Source organism: Myotis daubentonii, chromosome 10 (assembly GCF_963259705.1).
Source record: "Myotis daubentonii chromosome 10, mMyoDau2.1, whole genome shotgun sequence".
Taxonomy (NCBI): Eukaryota; Metazoa; Chordata; class Mammalia; order Chiroptera; family Vespertilionidae; genus Myotis; species Myotis daubentonii.
The window spans coordinates 23,284,797-23,308,257 of NC_081849.1; the positions used below are offsets into that span (position 1 = coordinate 23,284,797).

The window sequence follows — 23,461 nt, forward strand, 5'->3', positions numbered from 1 at the left end:
TCTGTCTGAAAATCAATAAACTATTCTTTAAAAAAAAAAGTAGAAATAATTCTATCACCAATTATGTGACAGCTTAAAAAAATTTTGTCTCCCTTAATTTTTGGCTCTATATTTTGAAAGTTTTCCCCACATTGAAAATGTATTATATATTCTTATTATAGTGAAACATTTTAGAAAGAAAACAACCCCTTCAATATTAAAGGTTATCTTTGGTTTTTGTGTCTTGGTGATTTTCATTTCTTTCTTGTACCTTTCATTACTTTTCAAATTATTTTTATGAAAACGCATTAACTTTGTAATCAGAAAAATAAGTATGGATAATAGAATTATGACCCTGAGGATTCACTATCATATTTTGGGCAGGTAAGTCACTTATCCTCGTTGGGTCTGTTTCTCTATTTGAAAAATGAAGAGGACAGAAATAGTATTTAAAGCTTCTTGTAAATAAAAATTCCTTCTAAAATTTTGAGTCTGTTGTTATGACATGTTAAACAATAAAGATATTTTCTTCTTAAAAAGCCATGTATATGTGTTTTTTGTAGGAAAACAGAAGAAAATTGAAAATCATAATTCTACCATCCAAATAATTAACAGTATTTTAATATCCATCCAAATAATTAACAATATTTTAATATATGTGGATTTGGATATTTCCCTAAGTATACATGTATGCACATGTGTGCATACACATGCAGTATATATGCATACTGTTTATGCTAATATATATAGTAATACTATGCATACTGTTTTGAAACAGTAAAGTCTAAGGATATTTGATATATCTATTTTGCTCTGAAACTTTAAAAAATATATTTTTGATTTCAGAGAGGGAGGGAGAGGGTGAGAGAGAGAGAAACATCAATGATGAGAGAGAATCATTGATTTGGCTGCCGCCTGTATGCCCCACACTGGGGATCAAGCAACCTGGGCATGTGCCTCAACTAGGATTCGAACTGTGATCTCCTTTTTAGTAGGTCTATGCTCAACCACTGAACCACTCCTGCTGGCTGGGCTTTCTCTGAAACTTTCTTAATGGGGCAGTGATAAATCCCTTTGTTTTGTGTTGTTTGGGGTTTTTTTTTGTTAATCCTCATCCGAGGATATTTTTCCATTGATTTTTAGGAAGAGTGTAAGAGAGAGGGAAAGATAGAAACATTGATGTGAGAGAAACACATCCATTGGTTGCCTCCTGCACGAGCCCTGACCTGGGCCCTGGGCCAGGGAGCCCGCAACCAAGGTACGTGCCCTTGACCGGAATCAAACCAGGGACCCTTTGGTCCGCAGTCCAGTGCTCTATCCACTGAGCCAAACCGGCTAGGGCTAAATCTCTTTGTTTTGATAAAATGTAAAAGTTGTTTAAAACAAGTTTCTCTCCAAATACAATATTTGTCCAGGAAATGCTTACTGTCTCTTTCATGCCCTGTGTGGTTTTGCTGAAGTAAGTATAACTTGGAGTAAGGACTGAAGGGCTTGCCTATGAAAGCTTACTTAGTGAAGAATGAAATCTAAATCCTGGGTTAACCTGAATTTCATTCACATATTAACTTGCATTTTTTTTCCATTCTGCCCTCATATGGTAAAATTCCTGTTTGCAGGGTAGTTTCTGAAGTGAACCGATATATTACTGGTTTTTTTTTTTTTAATATATTTTATTGATTTTTAACAGAGAGGAAGGGAGAGAGATAGAGAGCTAGAAACATCGATGAGAGAGAAACATCGATCAGCTGCCTCCTGCACATCTCCTACTGGGGATGTGCCCGCAACCCAGGTACATGCCCTTGACCGGAATCGAACCTGGGACCTTTCAGTCCGCAGGCCGGCGCTCTATCCACTGAGCCAAACCGGTTTCGGCTTATTACTGGTTTTTGATTTTACCCTGGGACCTTCTGAATTGTTATATTCCCAATTGAGAGCAAATTAGATATTGGTAACAGCAATGGTATAATATAGAAGTTAAAAAAATACTTATTTGTAGATCCAGAGACAAGGGACAGGGGAGGGGGTTAGAGATCAACCAAAGGACTTATATGCATGCATATTAGTATAACCAATGGACACAGACACTGGGGCAGTGGGGGCTTGCCCTCAGGGGTGGGGGGGGGGAGTTGATTGGGGGAAAAAGGAGACATATGTAATACTTTATACAAATAAAAAAAATCTCTTTGACTATAACAAAAAATATACTTATTTGTTTTTAGCATTAACTGTGGGGAGTTCAAAATATTTTCTATACATATATCTGTATGTATAAAAGCCTAAGCGACTGTTCGACAGGTAGCTATGATGTGCACTGACCACCAGGGGGCAGGAGCTGCCAAGCTGTGGTGACTTGGCAGCTGTGGTTCTAAGGATATTTGATATATCCTTAACATATAACCAGAAAGGAGGGAGCCCAATTCCAGGGTGCCTCACCTGAGAACTGCCCTCTCACAATCCAGGACCCCTTGGGGGATGTTGGAGGGCTGCTTTCGGCCCGATCCCTGCAGGCCAGGCTGAATACAAATCTAAAATGCTATGTAATCTAATTCATGCTTTCCCCTCAATGTGTATGTGATGTATATAATTCTAATTTTATGTAAAGGATAAGTGAATCCTTCTCAAAGTTAACTTTTTTAAAAAATGTATTTTTATTTCTTAGAGAGGAAGGCAGAGAGATAGTTAGGAACATCAATGAGAGAGAAACATCCATTGACAGCCTCCTACACGCCCCCTACTGGGGATTGATCCCGGAAAGGGGCATGTGCCCCAAAAGGGAATCAAACCAGTGACATCTTGGTTCATGAGTAGACACTTAACCACTGAGCCACACCGGCCAGGATCAAAGTTAACTTCTTTGAAGAGTTTATATACAGTGGATTCTCTTTAGAATTGTAACCTAGCTTTCCTGCATTTATTTCTATCTTTAATCTCTCTGGTAGCTGGTTTTTTGTTCATGCTTTAAGGCAGAATGGAAAGCAACTCTAGGGTAAATAGCCCCTTAGTTATGCCAATTAATAGCTAAAGTAATCTGGTTATTTTTTTTATCTAAGTATAGTATGAAGCCTGTGGAGGTGTGTCGGAAGAAAAAAAATCTGAATTGTTTATTATCTTCCCTTCTACTTTGAAGATTAGGATCTTTTCTAGGAAAAAAATCATACCTGATAATTAAGATGCTTAAATCAGTATCTTCCAAATATAATGGGAGGTGAAAATTTTGGGAATAAAAAGTCTGAACTTTTTGCATCTTAAACTTTGTCTTCAGTTTTCATGTCTGAAAGATGTGAGAAGAGTAGCTAATTCTAACTTGAGAATTTACCATGATGAGCTGTCTTTATTCTGAAGAAATCCATTTTGTAGCCAAATGAATGGTTTATATCTAATATTCTTTAAAGAGGTAATCTTGTTTAGTATTAATTTAGGGGTTTTGGTACAGTAGTGATGCCTGTCTTTTAGGTTAGCATGATTTTGAAATTACCTTTTTAAAAGAATACTGATGATTTTATGACAAATTATTTCCCGTAAAGATAAAACATTGTGCAGTTGTTCCATGTAAATGCACTTACTCAGATTTGGCCAACCAATAGAGTTCCAGAATTCTATGTCCAGAGGCCTAATTGACATTTGTTGGATGCCCAAATGCACTACATCCCAAAATGAAAGTTCCTTCTCAAAGTTGGCCCTGTTGCACTCTTGCTTACCTGCTGGGAGCCGGTCCATCCTTGCTGTTTCAAGGGACCTGGCATATATGGCATACGGTTCTTAATATGTTTGCTCACCTTCTTGGCGCTGTGTTTTAACCAAGGTCACCTCTCCAAGAAAGGTTGAATCCCCAGGTAGGGATTTTCCCCTGAAGTTAGGGAGGGAATAAAACCCCTCAACTAAGTGCCAGGCGGGTAACTAATCACTTTAACTATGAACAATCATGCTTAAGCTACATAATCTTTACTCCCTGGAATGGAGATAAGAAACGCCCTAACCTTTGGAATAGAAATTGACAGGATTAAAATCAACTGGTATAAATACAGATGTAACAAGACAGGAAGACACAGAACTTATAAGACAGAACTTCAGAGACAGGGCTTGGAAGACAGGACCAAGAGAGACAGAGCCTAGGCACAGAACCTACACAAAGCGTTCTCTAGAGACAGAAGAACTTCGCTGGAGAGAGCATGCAGGAGGATCCTGGACAGGGACTGGCCTCGGAGCCTGGAGGCGGAGCCTGGTGAGAGCATGGTAGGGGATCCTGGACTGAACCTGACTTCGGAGATTGGCAGGAGAACCTGACTGGAACCTGGTGACTGAGCCTGGCTGGGGAACCTATAGAACCTGGCAATAGAACCAGGCAAGAGAACCCAACCATGCTGATCAACTGAACGCTGCCTCTGTGTCATTCCTTCTTCGCCGACTCCGTCCACACCTTTGGGAACCCCTGGACCTGCTGGGGTTGGACCCCGGCACTTACCTCAGTGAATGGAACCATAATTTCATCATTTCTCAGAACAAAAACCTTATTTTTTCCATATCAGCAGATCCTGTATAACTTTCAAAGTAAGCTCAAATTGTCTTCTTCAGTTCCACCAATATCACCTAAAAAAACCCAAAAAACAATCCTATTATACATAGAATTATTTATTTACTTATTTTTTGTTAATCCTCATCAGAGGATATTTCTTAATTGATTTTTAGAGAGAGTAGAAGGGAGAGGGAGAGACTGAGAGAGAAATATTGATGTGAGAGAGACACATCAATTGGTTGCCTCCTGCACACACCCCGACCAGAGCCAGGGATTGAGCTTGCAACCAAGGTACGTGCCCTTGACCTGAAGCAAACTCTTGACCCTCCAGTCTGCAGGCCAACATTCTATCCAATGAGCCAAACCAGCCAGGGCCACCATTACCACTCTTGTCTGAGTTGGCATTGTTTCCTGGACTGTTGCATAACCTTTGATCCACCTGCATCCACTCTGAGCACTAGTCCATTCTCAGTGCAGCCAGAATGACTTGATCTTTTCTAAAGACATGGGTGTGATCACATCTCCAATTGAATTTAGGATGATGACAAAGTTCCTTCATGTGGCCACACCTACCTTTGGGACTCATTTTGTATCAGCCATGTTCCCCTAACCGTAAGGCCTTTCCTATCGCTGTTCCCTCTGCCTCGAAAGCTGTTCCTCTTTTCTTTTTAGCAAAATCTTACACATTTTTTCAGATCTCTGCTCAAGCATCATTTCCTCAGGGAAGTTTTACAAAGTCTTCCTCATTTTTGTACTTTTCCAGCACTTACCCAGTGATAGGAAATTTACAACTTACCCCAAGTCTGTTTAGTCTTTAAGACATTTAGATAGAAAGTTTAATTTCAACTGAAAGTTTGTCCTGTAACTTTTACCTGCTGGTCTGTCTTCTGTTCTCTAGGACTTCCAAAAACAAATATATTTCCTGTTTTCTTATAAAGTCCTCTGAATTGTCTCTATTTTAGTCTAAATATTTCTAGGACCTTCAGCCTTCTTGGAAAGGTAATGGGATATACTGGAGAGAGAGAGTTGCGGGGACTGTACTAGTTTCCTAGGACTCTGTGCTTAAATCCAGGATAGCTTTCCAAACTTGAGCATGTTACTTACCCTTTCTAAGTCTAAATCTCCTTTATTTTAAGACCAGGATAATAATGCCTATGTCATTGATATGTGAAGATTTAAGGAAAATTCATGTGAAGTACTTGATACACGATAGCTAGCTCATTAAATGTTGCCTTCCACCAAAACTACCCTGACCCTACTGTACTTTGTCAGGGACCCTAGAGTTGTGTGAACCTAGTATAAGATGTGGGACTGTTCTGGTAAGTACAAACTAGAGTGGGTCCAATTTTTCTGTATCCTAGGCACCATGTAGCCACTTCGATTAATATATCCCAAGTTTGAATTAGATTTTATGTTTGTAGCCACAGCATAAGATTGGGAATTGGTTAAAATCCCCAAGCCTTTTTCATTGGTATAATTATTAAATCTATATACTGTGCAGTTAGTTGTTTAGATCCAAGTGCACATTGTCCCGTTTGCATTGTGTATTACAGGTGTTACATGATCAAGTCATAGGCTTAGTACATAGGAACTAAATCTGAATTTAATGTCGCTGCATGGTTTAAAAGAATCTTTAAACTTAACCTACTTTATTGCTATTCAGAGAATATTTCTTAAAACAAATGCTTTAGTGAATTTAAAAAGGAAAAGAGTTACAATTGAAGTAGCAACTATATCAGTTATGTTGGAGAAGAATGGCATTAGTAGATACTCCTGTAATCAGGTAATTAGGTATTCCTTCAGGTAATCAATGCTGATCACTTGCAGGTTAATGGATAGCTTGCTATTGACGCTTTTTGTCAGATATATGAGATGTGTGTCCATTGCTTATTTAACAAATAAGCATTTAATTATATCCATATTTACTATTAATTTGCATTTGAAGTAAAAGACTAGAGAAATGAGTAATGTAGAAATGGTGCTTTAAATATTTATTTTTGATTAATTATTACATGTACTTTGTTAAAAGATCAAACAGTATAAAAATAATACAGTAAGAAGTGTTTCCTCAGAGTTTCCTTTTGAGAAATGGCCACCAGTACCAGATTCTTCTGTGTCCCTCAAAGTAGGATAAGCAAAAATGTGTGTCGTGTGTGTGTGTGTGTGTGTGTGTGTGTGTGTGTGTGTCTTTAAAACCACAAATGATTGCTTATGTGCATATGGTTCTCCTTTTTTGAATGACATCTTTGATATCTTTTTTGTTTTTGTATTAAAAATATGTTTTTATTTATTTTAGAGAGAGAGAGAGAGAGCAAGGGAGAGAGAGATAGAAACATCAATGACAGCCCTAACCGGTTTGGCTCAGTGGATAGAGCATTGGCCTGTGGACTGAATGGTCCCAGGTTCGATTCTGGTCAAGGGCATGTACCTTGGTTGTGGGCACATCCCCAGTAGGGGGCGTGCAGGAGGCAGCTGATCGATGTTTCTCTTTCATTGATGTTTCTAACTCTCTATCCCTCTCCCTTCCTCTCTGTAAAAAATCAATAAACTATATTTAAAAAAAATAAATAAAAATAAAGGGCCAGAAGGTTGAGAACCACTGCTCTAAATAGTTTTTAAAAAAAAGAAAAGAAAGAAACATCAATGACAGAGAAACATTCATTGGCTGCCTCCTGCACATTCCCCACTGGAGATCGAGCCTACAACCCAGGCATGTGCCCTGACCAGGAATCGAACTGGCGACCTCTTGTTGCGTGGAACCATGCTCAATCCACTGAACCACACTGGCCGGGTGACATCTTTGATATCCTGATCTTTAGCACCAATGTAGGATTTCTAGTCCCCTATCTCCTCCCTCCCCCCCATTGTTCAGAGGCAGGGAACCAAGTTCCATAGCTCTCTATTACTAATTTGATTGTGTGAGACACATTTCCAAGAGTTGTATATTATGTAGTCCTTTGTGTGAAAGACTTCTCTTTATAGGTTTATTAAGTTTATTCCAGGGAAATAAAATGAATTTTTATTTCTGGCCATTTATTTAGAAGGTGAGTAAAGAAAAACCCATCAATTCAGATTGGTTTAACACATTATCATAATACTGCTTGAGCCCTCTTCATCCTTTCTAAATGAATTACTCATTTTGATTATATTGACAGCAAGGCTAAATAAATTATTTCAGTAACTTAGTAGGTGTCATAGTTTAGGAAGAGCTGGAATGTCCAAGAGTAGTAGGACTGTGGCATCATCACATTCTAATTTGGGTTATTATTTGTGTCCCCCCCCCCCCCCCCCTTATTACACTGTAAGCCAGTTAGATCCTTTTATGCTCTTAAAAATTATTGAGGCCGAAACCGGTTTGGCTCAGTGGATAGAGCGTCGGCCTGTGGACTGAAAGGTCCCAGGTTCAATTCCGGTCAAGGGCGTGTGCTTGGGTTGCGGGCACATCCCCAGTGGGAGATGTGCAGGAGGCAGCTGATCGATGTTTCTCTCTCATCGATGTTTCTAACTCTCTATCTCTCTCTCCCTTCCTCTCTGTAAAAAATCAATAAAATATATTTAAAAAAAAATTATTGAGGACCCCAGAGCATTTGTTTATGTGGGTTATAACTTTCGATATTTGTTGCATTAGAAATTGAAACAGAAATTTTGAAAATGTTTGATAATTAATTTAAAAAACAATAGTACATCCACTCAGTGTTAAAATAGGTGAAATATTTTTATTAACAAACTGTATTTTCCAAAACAATTTAATGAGAAGAATAGCACTTTTTACAGTTTTTGCAAATCTCTTTAATATCTGGTTTGATAGAAGACAGCTGGATTCTTATATCTGCTTTTTTTTTTTTTTTAAATATATTTTATTGATTTTTTACAGAGAGGAAGGGAGAGAGATAGAGAGTTAGAAACATCGATGTGAGAGATACACCGATCAGCTGCCTCCTGCACATCTCCCACTGGGGAAGTGCCTGCAACCCAGGCACATGCCCTTGACCGGAATCGAACCTGGGATCCTTCAGTCCGCAGGCCGACGCTCTATCCGCTGAGCCAAACCGGCTTTGGCTTATATCTGCTTTTTAAAAAAATGTTTTTATTGATTTTTAGAGAGAGAGAAAGGGAGAGGGATAGAGAGATAGAAACATCGATGAAAGAGAAACATCTTTGATCAGGGCTGCCTCCTGCAAGTCCCCCACTGGGGATCGAGCCCACAACCCAGGTATGTGCCCTCGGCCGGAATCGAACCTGGGGCCCTTCAGTCCGCAGGCTGACGCTCTATCCACTGAGCCAAGCCGGTCAGGGCAACAAAATTAATTTTGTTTGTTAATCCTCACATGACATTTTTTCTATTGCTTTTCAGAGAGAGTAGAAGGGAGGAAAGGAAAGGGGGGGTGAGGGGGAGAGAGAGACAGAGAGAGAAAGAGTAAGAGAGAGTGTGACAGAGACACACTGTTTGCCTCCTGAATATGCCCTGACACGGGCCAGGGAGCTAACCAGCAACCCAGGTACTTGCCATTGACTGGGAATTGACACTCTAACTAATGAGACACACTGACTAGCGCTAAAATTAATAATTTTTACTTTTATATCAACACATTCTTAAATAAAATTGGCTCTTTTTTTTTTAAACAACAACTGTGAGTATACAAAGGTGAAAAATGTAGTGATTACTACTACAGTGTGCTGCCATTGCTTTATATTGTGCTAAGGTGTCCTACCTTTAACCTACCTTTGCTTTTGCATCATAAATGCAGATATAAGCACTGTGAAAAAAGGCAAATAATGTCTTGGTTACTATGAAAATAGTTTTGACCTCATGGATTTCTGGAAAAAGTATCAGTGGGGACCTCCAGGGTTCTGTGGTTCACTTTGAGAATGTTGTAAGCTGTTTAAGAGTTAAACTAATTATTCAGATCAATCATCCCTGCCCTCTCTCCCCCTGCAGTTTCTGGTCCAGGATTTTACACAGAAAAGTTGTTGAAAGAATATTTGTTTAATGAGTGTGATATGATGACATTTAAACAGGACAAAACTTGCTAAGTAGAATAATAGGCAGTCTCACAGCCATCCAGGCAGTCCTGATTACACAGCTTTGCCACAGACAATTGTGGAAGAGAATGAACTAGTGGAGTGTTCAACATACTTGTTAAATGCAAACCATGAAATATAGAAGTGTAAGGTGATACTGAACTAGAAATTAACTGGTTTCAGAAATGCACAGGAAAAGGATGCACATGTGTAAGTACCTACAGAGCCAACAACTCGAGCCCTTTTAGGCTTCTTCTATTAATGAGTCCTCTACTTTTTAGATCCTTAATTTTGTAGCAAAGAGGAGCCTCACTAAGGTGGATCTGATCTAAAAAGCAAACCTCTAACTGAAATTTCAGTAGGTCACTGCTTGTGCTTGATCTATAAAGTCTTCTCAAAAAGGGTTACAGAGGTGAATGTTAAAAACAAATCACTTTTTATGAAGAATACTGAATAAAATTCCTGTGTCCATATAAGCTGCAGATTCAGGTAGATAGTTTGTTTTTTGTTTTTTGTTTTTTTTTTAGTTTTTTGTTTTTGTAATCCTCACTCAGGGATATTTTTCCATTGATTTTTAGAGAGAGGGAAAGACAGAGATATCAATGTGAGAGAAACACATTGATTGGTTGCCTCCTGCACACTCCAGACCAGGGCCTGGGGCCGGGGAGGAGCCTGCAACCAAGGTACATGCCCCTGACTGGAATCAAACCCAGGACCCCTTGGGCCCACAGTCTGATGCTCTATCCACTGAGCCAAACTGTCTAGGGCCAGGTAGTTTTAATTGAGTAAATTTCCCCTTTAAGGAAACCTGCCCTATAGAATACCCTAGTGTGGTTATGGGCTATACTTTCCCTTTTGGGGGCAAGGAATTGAGTGATTATTATTATTATTATTATTTTTATGTTTGTATATTCTTTTTGGTTAATCCTCAATTGGGGATATTTTTCCATTGATTTTTAGGGAGAGTAGAAGAGAGAGGGAAAGGTAATGTGAGAGAAACACATCGATCAATTGGTTGCCTCCTGCAGGAGCTTTGATCAGGACCCAGTCCAGGGAGGAGCCTGCAACCAAGGTACATGCCCTTGACCGGAATTGAACCCGGGACCCTTTGGTCCACAGGCCTATGCTCTATCCAAGGAGCCAAACTGGCTAGGGCAGAATTGGGTGATTAGATGGCAGGATATATTCTCTTCTAGTGTGATGTCTCAATCCATCTAGCTACGTTTTGATAATATTAGAGTTTGCTAAATAGTACATTCCTTCTTTTGTTTTTAGATAATTTGTTTATGACAGTCTTATTTCTGGTTTAGGGCTAGGATGTAGGAAAGGGCAGTAAAATTGAAGGCAGAAATAGGAAGGAACAGTCCCAGTCTTTCCCTGCCTCCATTCCTCATCTGTACTTTTTAAAAAGTTGTTACTTCTATCTCCAATAAAAATCGTAAAATATTTAATCTTACATAAAATATTTCCTGTGTATATTTACAAGCAAATAACATGACTGTATGATTACAACTATTGTGACATTCTGGAAAAGGCAAAACTATGGAGATAAAAAAAATTAGTCCTAGCTGGGGCTCTGGATGGAGCGTGGGCCCACAGACTGAAGGGTCGTGGGTTGTGGGTTGTGGGTTTGATTCCAGTCGAGGGCACCTTGTACCTTGATTGCAGGCTCCTCCCTGGCCCAGGCCCTGGTTGGGGCTTGTGTAGGAGGCTACCAATCAATGTGTTTCTGTCACATTGATGTTTCTGTCTTTCCCTCTCTCTTCCACTCTCTCTAAAAACCAATGGAAAATTATCTTCCGGTGAGGATTAACAACAAAAAAAGAGTAATCCTTAAGGTAAACTATGGACTTTGGGTGATTATGATGTGTCAATGGAAGTTCATTCATGGTTAAAAAAAAATAGTACCACTCTAATGAGTGATAGTTATGATGGGGATAGCCTGTGCATGTGTGAGGTCAAGAGGGTATATGGGAAATCTCTACATCCCAACTAACTTTGTTGCAAACCTAAAACTGTTCTAAAAAAATAGTCTTAAAAAATGAAAAAGAAGCCTACAATGAGTATTTCTGTACTGTTTAAACCAGAATACTATGTACTGTTTATATTTTTTCTGGGCAATTCAATGTCACTGCAAAGCACCGATTCCTGAATTGTATGGAACTTTTTTTGGTCATAGGAGCCTCTGAATTCAAGTGTACGTTTTAGTTAGGCCTTTATTAGCATACCATGCCACTTGGGGGAGGGAGCAAGAAGAGCATGACAGACGATTTGAGTAAGTGTCACTATAGGCTACTGCTGGCAAACAGGAGCTCCACAAACCATTGTTTAAAGTGAAGAAAGAAAAGTCCTAGGCATTTCTCTCATCAGTGACAGTGTCGGGAAAGCTCCACCAGCACCATTATCTCTTCATTAGATGAAGCTGCCTCCCCCACCCCCGACCTGATCTCTTCAGTCTTTTCTCACCACCATGCATTCTATACATTCAAATATATTCAGCATTATGTAACTACTAACTATAAACTATGTACATATATGGACCATATTTTTTAAAAAAATATCTATGTAAACTATAAAAATATATGTATTGAAAGACTTTTATTAGGAATAGAAATTACAAATATATGGCCCTAATAATAAAAAGTAGGTAAGAAGTTAGGTATGGCAGGGCAGAATTCTGGTCAACAGATGATTTTTCTGATGGGTGTGAAGGAGTGGGTTGTCAGGAAGCAGTGAGTTCTGCCATCATTAGGTTTCTTCATGCAAAGCATAGACAGCCTCCTAGGGAACTAGAGAAGCGAGTCTTGCATGTGTCTTGACAGACTAGCATGCGGAAAGTAAGAAAGCAAAAATCCTCTAAGATTCTGCACAGGGCAAGCATTCCTTTGCATACCTGAGTAATGTGTTTTTTGGGGGGAAAAGCAGAAGTTCTTCCCTAGGTTTAGACATCTGTTTTTCCAACTCTTCCTTATAATATTTGGTACTTTTCATAGTGAAATATGGGATTTTTTTACATCTTTAAAAACTAAAGTGCCCAGCACTAAATACAGGTGTGATGAGGCTGATGCAGAATTCCCCTTCAGTTGTCCACATTTAACATATGCTGATTGTCACCCGATGCCTATTTCCATACTAAGTTTAGTGTGAACCAGCATCCCTGAATCTTTTCTTTAAAATGATGATACAAGTCTTCATCATCCCATGCTTTTCTGAAATGTGTGTGTGTTTTTTTGAGACCAAAGTTCAGAATAGTGTGTTTATGCCAATTAAAATTTACCTTTTGAGGTTTTTGCTCATTATTTTAGGCTGTTGAAGCTTTTTTGGAATTTGATTTCACCCTCCAAAGTCAGACTTCGTTATCTCTGGCAGCTCCAGTTATCTATCTACTTGACTATCTTTTCTCCTTTTAGTTTCCAAAATTGTCCTGTTGCTGCCTTTTTTCTATTTGCTTTTTTCAGTGGCAGATTCCAGCTTATGTTACTTTGATGGAGATGTATAGCTGCGCTTGAACCTCAGACAATAGAAAAGCATACATTTGCAAACCCAGTAGAGAGTTGTGGTTTACTTAAATCATGTTAAATATCAAGAACCTTTGTGTTTCTTTTTCTTTTTTGGACATTTATTAATTTTGATTATTCAGTCTTCTTTTGGTATTTTGGAGCCAATTCATCTGTTTTTAGCTTTTTCTAAGCTTTTCTGTATATACTGGAAAAGACACAACCCAAAGACTATTTCTATAATTCCCAGTAGATAGAATGACCTTAGGGGCAATCTGGAAGGCAGAGGACTTAACAGGTGGCTAATTTTCTTGGACCTCAGTTTCCCAACTGCACAATGGCAGACTTTGATTAACCGGGGGTTTCCACTTGTGCTCTGTGGAGTCGTAAGGAGCCTCAGAGCATCCTGCAGGGGGTGAGGGCAATGGATGGCTATAGCTCTCTGTTCTCCAGCTCCTTCAATAATAGAAGCTACACTTTATCTTACGTTTTGAGGTTCTACATAGGATTCTGTTTAAAGAAAGGGTTCCCAGAGGACATCATGCAGCTTTGATAGTACATATATATATATATATCTCTGAACTTGGAGGCCACCCTCAGGTTTTTCATTTGGTAAAGGGGAAGAGAGTCGTCTTATGCTGTTTGTCTTTTCTTTCCCAGAATAACCCCTCACACACACACACACACACACACACACACACACACACACACACACACCCTTATAAAAGTAATTACCTTATTTTATTCTTTTACATTATCATTTTAAAGGGAGAAAAACATAAAATAGAAGTAAAGTATCTGTAAATCCATTCTGCAGAGGATAGCATTCTTAACAGTTTCAGTCTATCTTTTTAGTTAATTTGGTTTGCCCATAATTATATCTACCCCCCCCCCTTTTTTTTAAATGAGACCACCCTCATTCTAGCAGATTTTGTATCCTGTTTTTTTGTTTTCTTTCGATTTCCAACAGTGTATATTGTGGACATTTTTCTGTGTTACTACACTTCACTCTATCTCGTCCTTTAATACTTCTGTAGTATTCCCTGTAGTAATGATTTGTAACTATACTGAGTCAGAGTGAGTATTTCTGGTTGTGCAACACATGGAATCTGTTTTTAAAGTATAATTGGCTTTATTTACAAACTAGAGGCCCAGTGCACAAAAGTCATGCACAGGTAGGGTCCCTAGGGGCTGCTGGCTGCCAGCCCGGGCTTCCCCCCCCCCCCCCCCCAGCTGCCTGCCACCACCCCCTGGTCAAATTCCTGGTCCAACTCCCCGTTGAGGGGACAATTTGCATATTAGGCTTTTATTATTTTTAGATTGCTTCTGGCATACTCTTTCTTTCAGTAGTTTACTTTTAATTCATTCTTTTTAAAGGTTATACTATTGGTTGCTTTCACCAGTTGCTTCCCTTTCCTCTGGTTTGATTACAGATCAAAACTTCAGAGATATTATTCCAGTCAAGCTACAAATGCAGATAACTCTTTTCTTTTGGGCAATAGCTTTAATTTAAGGACCACTTTACTAGTTACAAGTCTGTCCTTAACAAAATCTTGGCAGCCAGAATTATACTTGACACTTTTATTCCAGTATATTACTGTTGGTGAGAAAGGCAATTGACTTGTTTTGACCCAAATGAGCTTAGTTCTAAGAGATTAGGAAGGTGAGTGACAGCAGCTTTTGGTGGTTTGACAGTCAGCTGCAGGATGTCTGTTGTGGCCAAGACCAATGACTGCTGATAAGTGTATATGTTAAGTTACATTTAAAGATTCCTTTCCCCTACTGTTATTTAATATTGTATCAAAGATCACATTGAGAAATGTAGTGAGAAAATATTTTTTTATTCTTATAGGTTAGATTATTGTTATTTTCTGTACAGTGCTCTATACTTTTTCAAATAATTCTAAATGGATGCAACATTTGATAATCATGAGAAAAAAATTTGATAGGAAATATAGTATAAATGTTATTTAGGGAGGTTTTGTTCTTTTTTAAAAAATATCTTTTTATTGATTTCAGAGAGGAAGGGAAAGGGAGAGAGAGATAGAAACATCAGTGATGAGAGAGAATCATTGATCGGCTGCTTCCTGCACGTCCCCTGCTGGGGATTGAGCCCACAACCTGGGCATGTGCCCTTGACCGGAATCGAACCTAGGACCCTTCAGTCTGCAGGCTCTATCCACTAAGCCAAACCAGCTAGGGCAGGAGGTTTTGATCTTTAGAAACTTGGGATAGCATATCTTCCCCTCACCTTTAAGTTTAGGGATATCTTGTACAGGTTCAACAAATCTATAATAATAAAAGCGTAATACGCTCATTAGACTGAAGGCCAAACAGAGCAACAACCGTCCAGATGACCTGGACGACCTTCCGGTCGAAGCCAGGAGCCATGGCTGCGAGGGCCAAGCCCCTTGTATGAATTTCATGCATTGAGCTTCTAGTTCTAAAATGAAATGTTACTCTTACTAGTAGTTTTAAATGAAGTCATTTTGTTTTCAACCACTTTACAAATTTTATTGATTTCAGTCTTGAAACGTACTTTTTTATTTTTCTCTTACTTTCTTTCCTTATCTAGGATTCTAAGATGATTTTTCCTACTTAATCCTATGTCTGTAACTTTGAATATATGTTATCCTAAATTTAACTTTGTATGTAGTTCAAGATACAGTTTATTTTACAGATTGCTCACAAAGTAATTATGGGGATTTTAATTTTTGAGTGGGTACTATTCAGAATTTAAATGTTTGACACTTTTGAAGTGTTTATGGGTAGGGATAATTATTATGCAATTTAGAAAGGAGTTTTTTATTTTATTTATTTTTATTATTATTTTTAAAAATACATATTTTATTGATTTCAGAGAGGAAAGGAGAGGGGGAGAGAGAAACATCAATGATGAGAGAGAATCATCAATTGGCTGCCTCCTGCACGCCCCCCCACTGGGGTTCAAGTCTGCAACCCAGGCATGTGCCCTTGGCTGGAATCGAACCCGGGACCCCTCAGTCCGCAGGCCGATGCTCTATCCACTGAGCCAAACCAGCTAGGGCAGGAGTTTTTTTTAAAATTTGTTATTTATATTACAAAATCTCTAGGTACTACTTATCTTTGTCTTAAAATGTATTTCATGCATTCTTTCTGACTGATTTAGGGAGTTCTAATTTCTCATTTATTCAGCAAATGAATTTGAGTGATTATTGTGAGCCTTACACAGTTCTAGGTTCTGGGGGTAAAGCATTGAATAAAACAGAAAAATCTTTGCTCTGATGGACTTTATGTGGGGTTGAGAAAACAGATAAACAGAAAAACAAATAGTACATAAGGCGGTAATGAGTGTTATGGGGAAAATACTGTTAGTTTGAGATTATCTCCATATTTTTCAGAAAATTAATCCTCAAAAATACTAAGGCTGTGCCCTAACCAGTTTGGCTCAGTGGATAGAGTGTTGGCCCTTGGACTGAAGGGTCCCAGGTTCATTTCCAGTCAAGGGCACGTACCTCGATCCTTAGCCCTGGTCTGGCTAGTGTGGGAGGCAACTAGTTGATATTTCTCTCTCTCAGTCTTCCCCCTCCCTTCTACTCTTTCTAAAAATCAATGGAAAAATATCATTGGGTGAGGATTTAAGAACAGAAAATACTAAGGCAGCAAATGGAAACCTGGATTGGATATATAATGGACTTATGATTATTGATTGATGTGTAATTTAAATATAACTTAATATTTATTGTCATTCCCTTTCATACTCCTTTCAATTTCACAGTTGTGTTAATAATTCTTACGGTGGTTCTATTTATTGTTGCTTAAAATAATACCTTCCATAGTGCTTTAGGGTAAAAAAAACATTTTCACATCACATTTTTTAAGTGGCCATAGCATAATAGTTATGGTTGAATCATATGAAGTTGCTGATATCTGACTATTTTGAACCTACAAAAAGCAATTTCATACTGCTCAGTCTAAATACTATTCTCTACCTACTTTTAAAATTAAAATGTGAACATGTTTTGTAAACTGTAAAGCACTGTGCACATTGCCAAGATTTAAATCTTGTTTCTGAAAGCCTCTATTTGTGATTTCCTCATATAGTAAGGCTAATAATAAATAATGCCTCATTGAGTTGTGAAGTTACATGAGATTATACATATAGAAGTGTTTAGAAAAGCACCCAGCACTACCTGTTCACTTTTACTAGCATTGTCTTTTTTTAAAAATATATTTTACTGATTTTTTACAGAGAGGAATAGAGAGTCAGAAACATTGATGAGAGAGAAGCATCGATCAGCTGCCTCCTGCACACCCCCTACTGGGAATGTGCCCGCAACCAAGGTACATGCCCTTGACCAGAATTGAACCTGAGACCTTTCAGTCCGCAGGCCGATGCTCTATCCACTGAGCCAAACTGGTTACGGCTTACTAGCATTATCATTCGCAGTTTTGCAGATGACGAAATTGAAGCTTGTAGAAATTTTATGATCCCCTCTCCCAAGATTATGCAACTAGAAAACAAGGCATTTCTGATTCCAAGTCTGGCTTTTTTTCTGCTTATACTTCACCTGTCTCTTAGGAAAATATGCAAAGAAAAGAAAAAAAGAAGAAAGACTATTCGTATAGTAATTTACAGACTCATTCTTGAATCTCTCTAACATTGTTACTTTAATTGATGTAGTTAACCTTGTTTTCCTACACTGTTTTGACATTAATAAAGAAAAATGTTTGACAGAAATTTGTAAACTGAGATATGATAGGTAATTGTGACTTACTGTACATTATTTCCTTAGAAAAGGTACTAATGGTACTTTTATAACTGATTTGTTGAGAAATTAATGTACCTAAATAATAAATATTAACCTCAGTATTTCTAAGAATATAAGTACAGTTTTTTTTTCACGTGTCAGTACTTTTAATGTTGTATACATAAAATTATAGTAAAAAGACGACTATAAACAAGATGTAGCCCCTCCATTTCCATGGTCAGCTCACTGCATTACAGTAAACCAAGTTTATATTCCACCATCAAGTGTGGTTCTCCCATTAGTTCACTTTGTGATGGGTCATTAAGAATATCTTCAAATCCAGTAGTCTCATGATTACCCCTCAAAATATCCAGTGAAAGGTTTGAGCTTGGAAGAAATGGAAGACGCTGAACCTGTCGCACTGTCTTGAATTCCATTTGCAATTTTAGCGGAGCAAATAGACCCTGGATGTTTCTCAGTGTGGAAAAATTCATTTTACCTTGGTTGAGCTGGAAATTTTTTTCTGATAATTCAGAGGATGACTGGGCAAAAGTTCATTTTTCACACAAGAAAAACCTTTTCGAAGAAGATCATGACTTTCAAAAGGTCCACTTGCTGATAGCTCAGTAACTGGAATACTGCCCTTTAGCTGAGATCCAAGTATTCACCTTTAGCTCACTCTGCAAACAGCCTCTCAAGCCTGGTATAAGTACAGTTTTTAAAAATATATATAGTTTTATTGATTTCAGAGAGAAAAGAGAGGGAGAGAGAGAGAAACATCAATGATGAGAGAGAATCATTGATCAATTGCCTCCAGCACCCCCCCCCCCCCCCCACACACACACACACTGGGGGATTGAGCCTACAACTCCAGGCATGTCCCCTGACCAGGAATCGTGACCTCCTGGTTCATAGGTCAATGCTCAACCACTGAGCCATGCTGGCCAGGCAATGTAAGCACAGTTTTTAATTATGTTCTTTAAAAAGGAGTAAAAATAAATGTTAAAAGCTATTAAGAATCGTTTTAAAAAGCAGTTTTAAAGCATCTAAAAGCAGTTAAAAAATAACACTTAGGCCACCAATTCACAATCTCCTACTCAACATTTCTACATGGCTATCTATAGGCATCTCAGTTGTTCCTCTGACATTCATCCCCATTTCAGTAAATAGCTGTTATGTTCTTCGAATTGCTCAAATCAGAAACCTTGGAGTCGCCCGGCTGGAGTGGCTCAGTGGTAGAGTCGACCTATGAACCAGGAGGTCATGGTTCGACTCTCTCTTCCTCTCTGACATCAATAAAAATATATTGTAAAAAAACCCACGAAACACCTTGGAGTCATTCTCTTTTTTAAAAAATATATTTTTATTAATTTCATAGAGGAAGGAAGAGAGAGAGAGAGATAGAAACATCAATGATGAGAGAGAATCATTGATTGGCTGCCTCTTGGGGATCAAGCCCGCAACCCGGGCATGTGCCCTTGACCAGGATCAAACCTGGGACCCTTTAGTCCGCAGGTTGACGCTCTGTCCACTGAGCCAAACCGGCTAGGGCTGGAGTCATTCTTGACTCCTCTCTTTCATTGTACCACCCTGCATCCAAATCAGCAGGAAATCCTGGCAGCTCTACCCTCAACACCTAACTTCTCACCATCTATCTCCACTTATGCTACTCTGGTCCAGGCCATGCTCATCTTTCAGTAGCCTTTTAATTGGTTTTCCTGTTTCGACCCTTTTTCTCCCTTCAGCCTGCCTTTCAAAATGTAAGTCAGAAAATTCTATATTTCTCCCCTGCTCAAAAACATTCAGACTTCCCTTCTCATTCAGAGTAAAATCCAAGGATCTTAATGTAGCCTTCAAGGTCCCACAAGCCTGATCCTGACTAACCTCTCTGACCTCTTCTGCCTTCCCTCCCCTAGCTTAGGGTGCTTCAGGTCCTGGGGACATTTTGCCAATCCTTGGTCACATCAAGCAGGTTCCTGCCTTGGTATCTGCATTTGCTGTTCCTGGTGCCTGGATACACTTCCTTCCCCCAAGTATTTTGTGTGTCTCCCTCACTTCCTGCAGATCTAAGATCAACTTGTCAGAAAGGCATTTCTTGACCAACCTCCCCCTCTCTATTCCCCCTTCCTTCTTCCTAACATATTATATATATACTAGAGGCCCGATGCACAAAATTTGTGCAAGAGTAGGCCTTCCTTCCCCCAGCTGCAGGCACCAGCTTCCCTCGCAGCCCTGGTCTAATTAGCATATTATGCTTTTATTTTATATATACGTATATTTGCTTATTGTTTATCTCCCCCTGATAAGATGTAAAATCCAAGAAGGCAGGGACTTTTTGTTCACTGTTGTCTCTTCTGTATCAATATTTGACACACAGAAAGTGATTATTATGTATGTTGAATGAATGTGAATGTGGTGGCTCTTTTGGCAAGGCATTATTATCTCAACTCCTTTCACTGCATTTAATATTGTTGATTTCTACAGTACCATGTAGAAATGGCACTATCTCCTGCTTTCTTTCACTTTTCCTTCTAATATCCTCTCACTCTTTTTCACGTTTTGTTTTGTTTTTCTCTCCTATATATATACTAGAGGCCCGTTGCAGGAAGATTCCTGCAAGAATAGGGCTTCCTGTGGCTGGAGCAAAGCAGAGAAGGGAGCGAAACCCGCCTCAGCAGTTTCACTCCCGCTCCCAGCTGCTGCGGCTGGGTTTCCCTTCCTGCCTCCTGCCTCCGCAGCCTTGGCTCCGTTCCTGTCTCCACCGCCTCTACTTTGCTCCCTTCTGTAGCGCTTCGCTTCCACGTTGTCTTCAGTCTTCGCTCCCAGCCACTATATGCAAATTAACTGCCATCTTTGTTGGCGGTTAATTTGCATACTGTGCTGATTAGCCAATGGGAAGTGTAGCGAAGGTATGGACGGTCAATTACCATGTTTGTCTATTATTAGATAGGATATCCCTTTGAATATCCCCAAGTTTCCTGCTTCTTTACATATTACTCCAGGTCAATTTTATTCATGCTCTGTCCCTTGTTGAAATTTCCAAATTTACACTTGCACCACAACTCCAGACCTAGGTATCTGTTGAGACAGCTAGCATGAGTATTGTCACACACTTTCTCTGCACATCTGCTCTTTTACTATTCCTTGATTTGATTAATGACCCACTCACTAACCCAAGCAGAAACATGGGAGTCGTCTTGGAGTTACCTTCCCCTCACTGTTCACATCCAATTGTTTACTAAGTTCTTTCCATTTCACCTAAATATTTCACATACGCTTTTCCCATCCTCACTGTCTTAGTTGAGGCCACATTGGTGCTCCCTCATGGACCATTGAATTAGTTACCTGACTGGATAGACTCAGTCCTTCCCAGACCATTCGTCTAGAATGTTTGCAGAATGCTACTCATCACCTTTAGCAATGCTTCCATCCTGTAGCCCAGAATGGGAAGGGTGGCCAGGAGTTGTACAGAGGGCTTTTGTGATCTATGGGTTATCTGTCGGCTGAGTAGATACTCTATCTCTCAAAAGTATTGCTTACTAGTTAAAAAACCCCCCCCCAAAACCCCACACAAAACACCAATTTATTACATACCCTTTTATTATCTGTTTTTTTCTGAATAAATTCAACTGTCATGAAATAGAGGTTTATTTTTTGTGTTTTTTACTTGTTTTGGTTGTTATAAAGGGATCTTCATAATATTAAGTATCACTGAGCTAGAAGATAAAATAAAAATAACTGCATAGCATATAAGACCCCACCATCTGACCTCCTGCAAGCAGAACCTCTGGTGTACTCCATGCTTGATCATAATGCCACTCTGTTTCCTCTGTTCCGAATACTTCCACTCCACCCCTAGCAACAGCTCTCAAATAGCTACTCTATAAAATATTTCCTGACCAGAATAAAATCCAAACTCCTTTCCAAGGCCTACATGTAGAGGCCTTACATGATTTTTCCAATGTTGTCTCCTTCCCACCTCCTTCTTTTCACCAGGCTTTTCCCATGGCTGCCTTCTCATCCACTCAAATCACAAATCAAATGTTTCACCAGAAACCATTCCCCCTTCCTGCCACTTTTTTATTATATGGCCTTATTTTATCTTCTGCATAGTACATGTCACTTCCTGAAATGTCTTTCTTATGGTTCCTGCCGCCAGAATGGAAGTTCTTTAAGGTTAAGGACTCTGCCTTATTGCTCATCACTGGGTATCTTGTCCTAGAACCTGCCCCCCAGTAAGGCTCATTGACTGATTGGATTACTTAACCTCTCCTTATAATTATCTTCCTTAGCCTTTATACATTGCATTGCAGTCTTTGTTGCTATTAGAATTTGCAACCTGTGATGCTAGAGCAGCTAGAGACCAAGCCAGCATTGTGAGTGAGGCAGTCCAGGAGTGGACATCCTAAAGAGAACTTGTTCTGCTTCCCCGAACCAGTCAGTTGTTGCCAACCTGAAATGATAATAATGATTAGCATTTATTGGGGCGGGGCACTCTGCTAAGTGTTTTACTTAATGTTTCATTTCATTTAATCCTCATATCAGCACTACATTACCGCTAGTTGATAAATGGGAAACAGATACAGAGAAGTTAAGTAACATGAAACTAGCAAAATGGCAGAACTGGCTCTGGAGCCCCAAGCCCTTAACAGTACTTACTGCTTCCTGGTGTTCCCACATCTTTCTGACTTTTCAAGAGAAGTCAGAAATCTAGAACTTTTATGCTAAATGTCAGTAGTTCACATTTAAAAACCAAACACATAAAACACAGTGTGGACCGAACAACAGGTATGAGGGGCTGCTTTGGTTTACATGGTTTTTCTCTGACCAGACGTGCAGCTGCTTTTAGTTCTACCCTTATAATCTGGCACTCAAGTGCTGGATGGATGGTTGCGTGAACAAATGCAACTAATCATTTCCTCTTCTGCCTCACTTTCTTGCTCTACAATAAAGCCTTGTTTCTGGAGCATGTTGCAGTTATACAGTGCTTTCATATGCATTGTTTAACTTCTTTAAAAGCCTCAAAAAATAAAATACCCTCAACATTCTGCTACCACCACACTGTATGTGTGTGTTCTTTTGCTCTTAGTTTCACAGTGGATCAGAGGGAGTGAGACACAGGAGGTAAACCACAAAATGATGAGTGAGTGTTAGGCTCACGTCTCATCTGTATTACTGTTGCTCTTGCCACTGATCTTCTTATGCCCCACTCTGTGTGTGAGAAAGTTGCTTTTAAACAATCAGTCTTACTTTAAATTAATAAATACACTATCCATATATTTTGCAAAATTTGTGGAAAATAGAGCACTGTGAATACTGAGGCTTTGGTTGTTAGATCTTGACTCTTCTGCATATACTTGATTTCCAGTGATTGGTCTGGCCTTCATTTTTGTGTGTTTTTTATTTCTAAGTTTATATAAATAATAATTTATGTAAGTAATTTATAAATAATAGGGACTTTCATACTATTTAAAATAATTTTTATAAAATAGTATGATTGCAATCATAAAAGTTGTGTGCACAATTCTCTATTTTCCTCAAAAGTCAGCTCCTTGTCTTTTTTGTTGTTGTTAATCCTCACCTGAAAATTTTTTTTTTCCCGTTGATTTTTTTTTTTTTTTTTTGAGAGAGAGTAGAAGTGAAGGGGGAGAGACAGAGAGAGAGACACATTGATTGGTTGCCTCCTGCACAGGCCCTGTCTAGGGATCAAGCCTGCAATA

At 39.0% G+C, this 23,461-nt stretch overlaps 1 protein-coding gene and 1 pseudogene across 6 annotated transcripts in view; one reads left to right on the forward strand and one right to left on the reverse strand.

Annotated features, from left to right (window-relative positions):
• NRF1 (nuclear respiratory factor 1) overlaps positions 1–23,461 on the forward strand; it is a 133,629-nt gene that overhangs the window by 8,279 nt on the left and 101,889 nt on the right. The window lies entirely within an intron of this gene.
• On the reverse strand, positions 17,885–18,448 carry LOC132211335 (proteasome maturation protein-like; annotated as a pseudogene).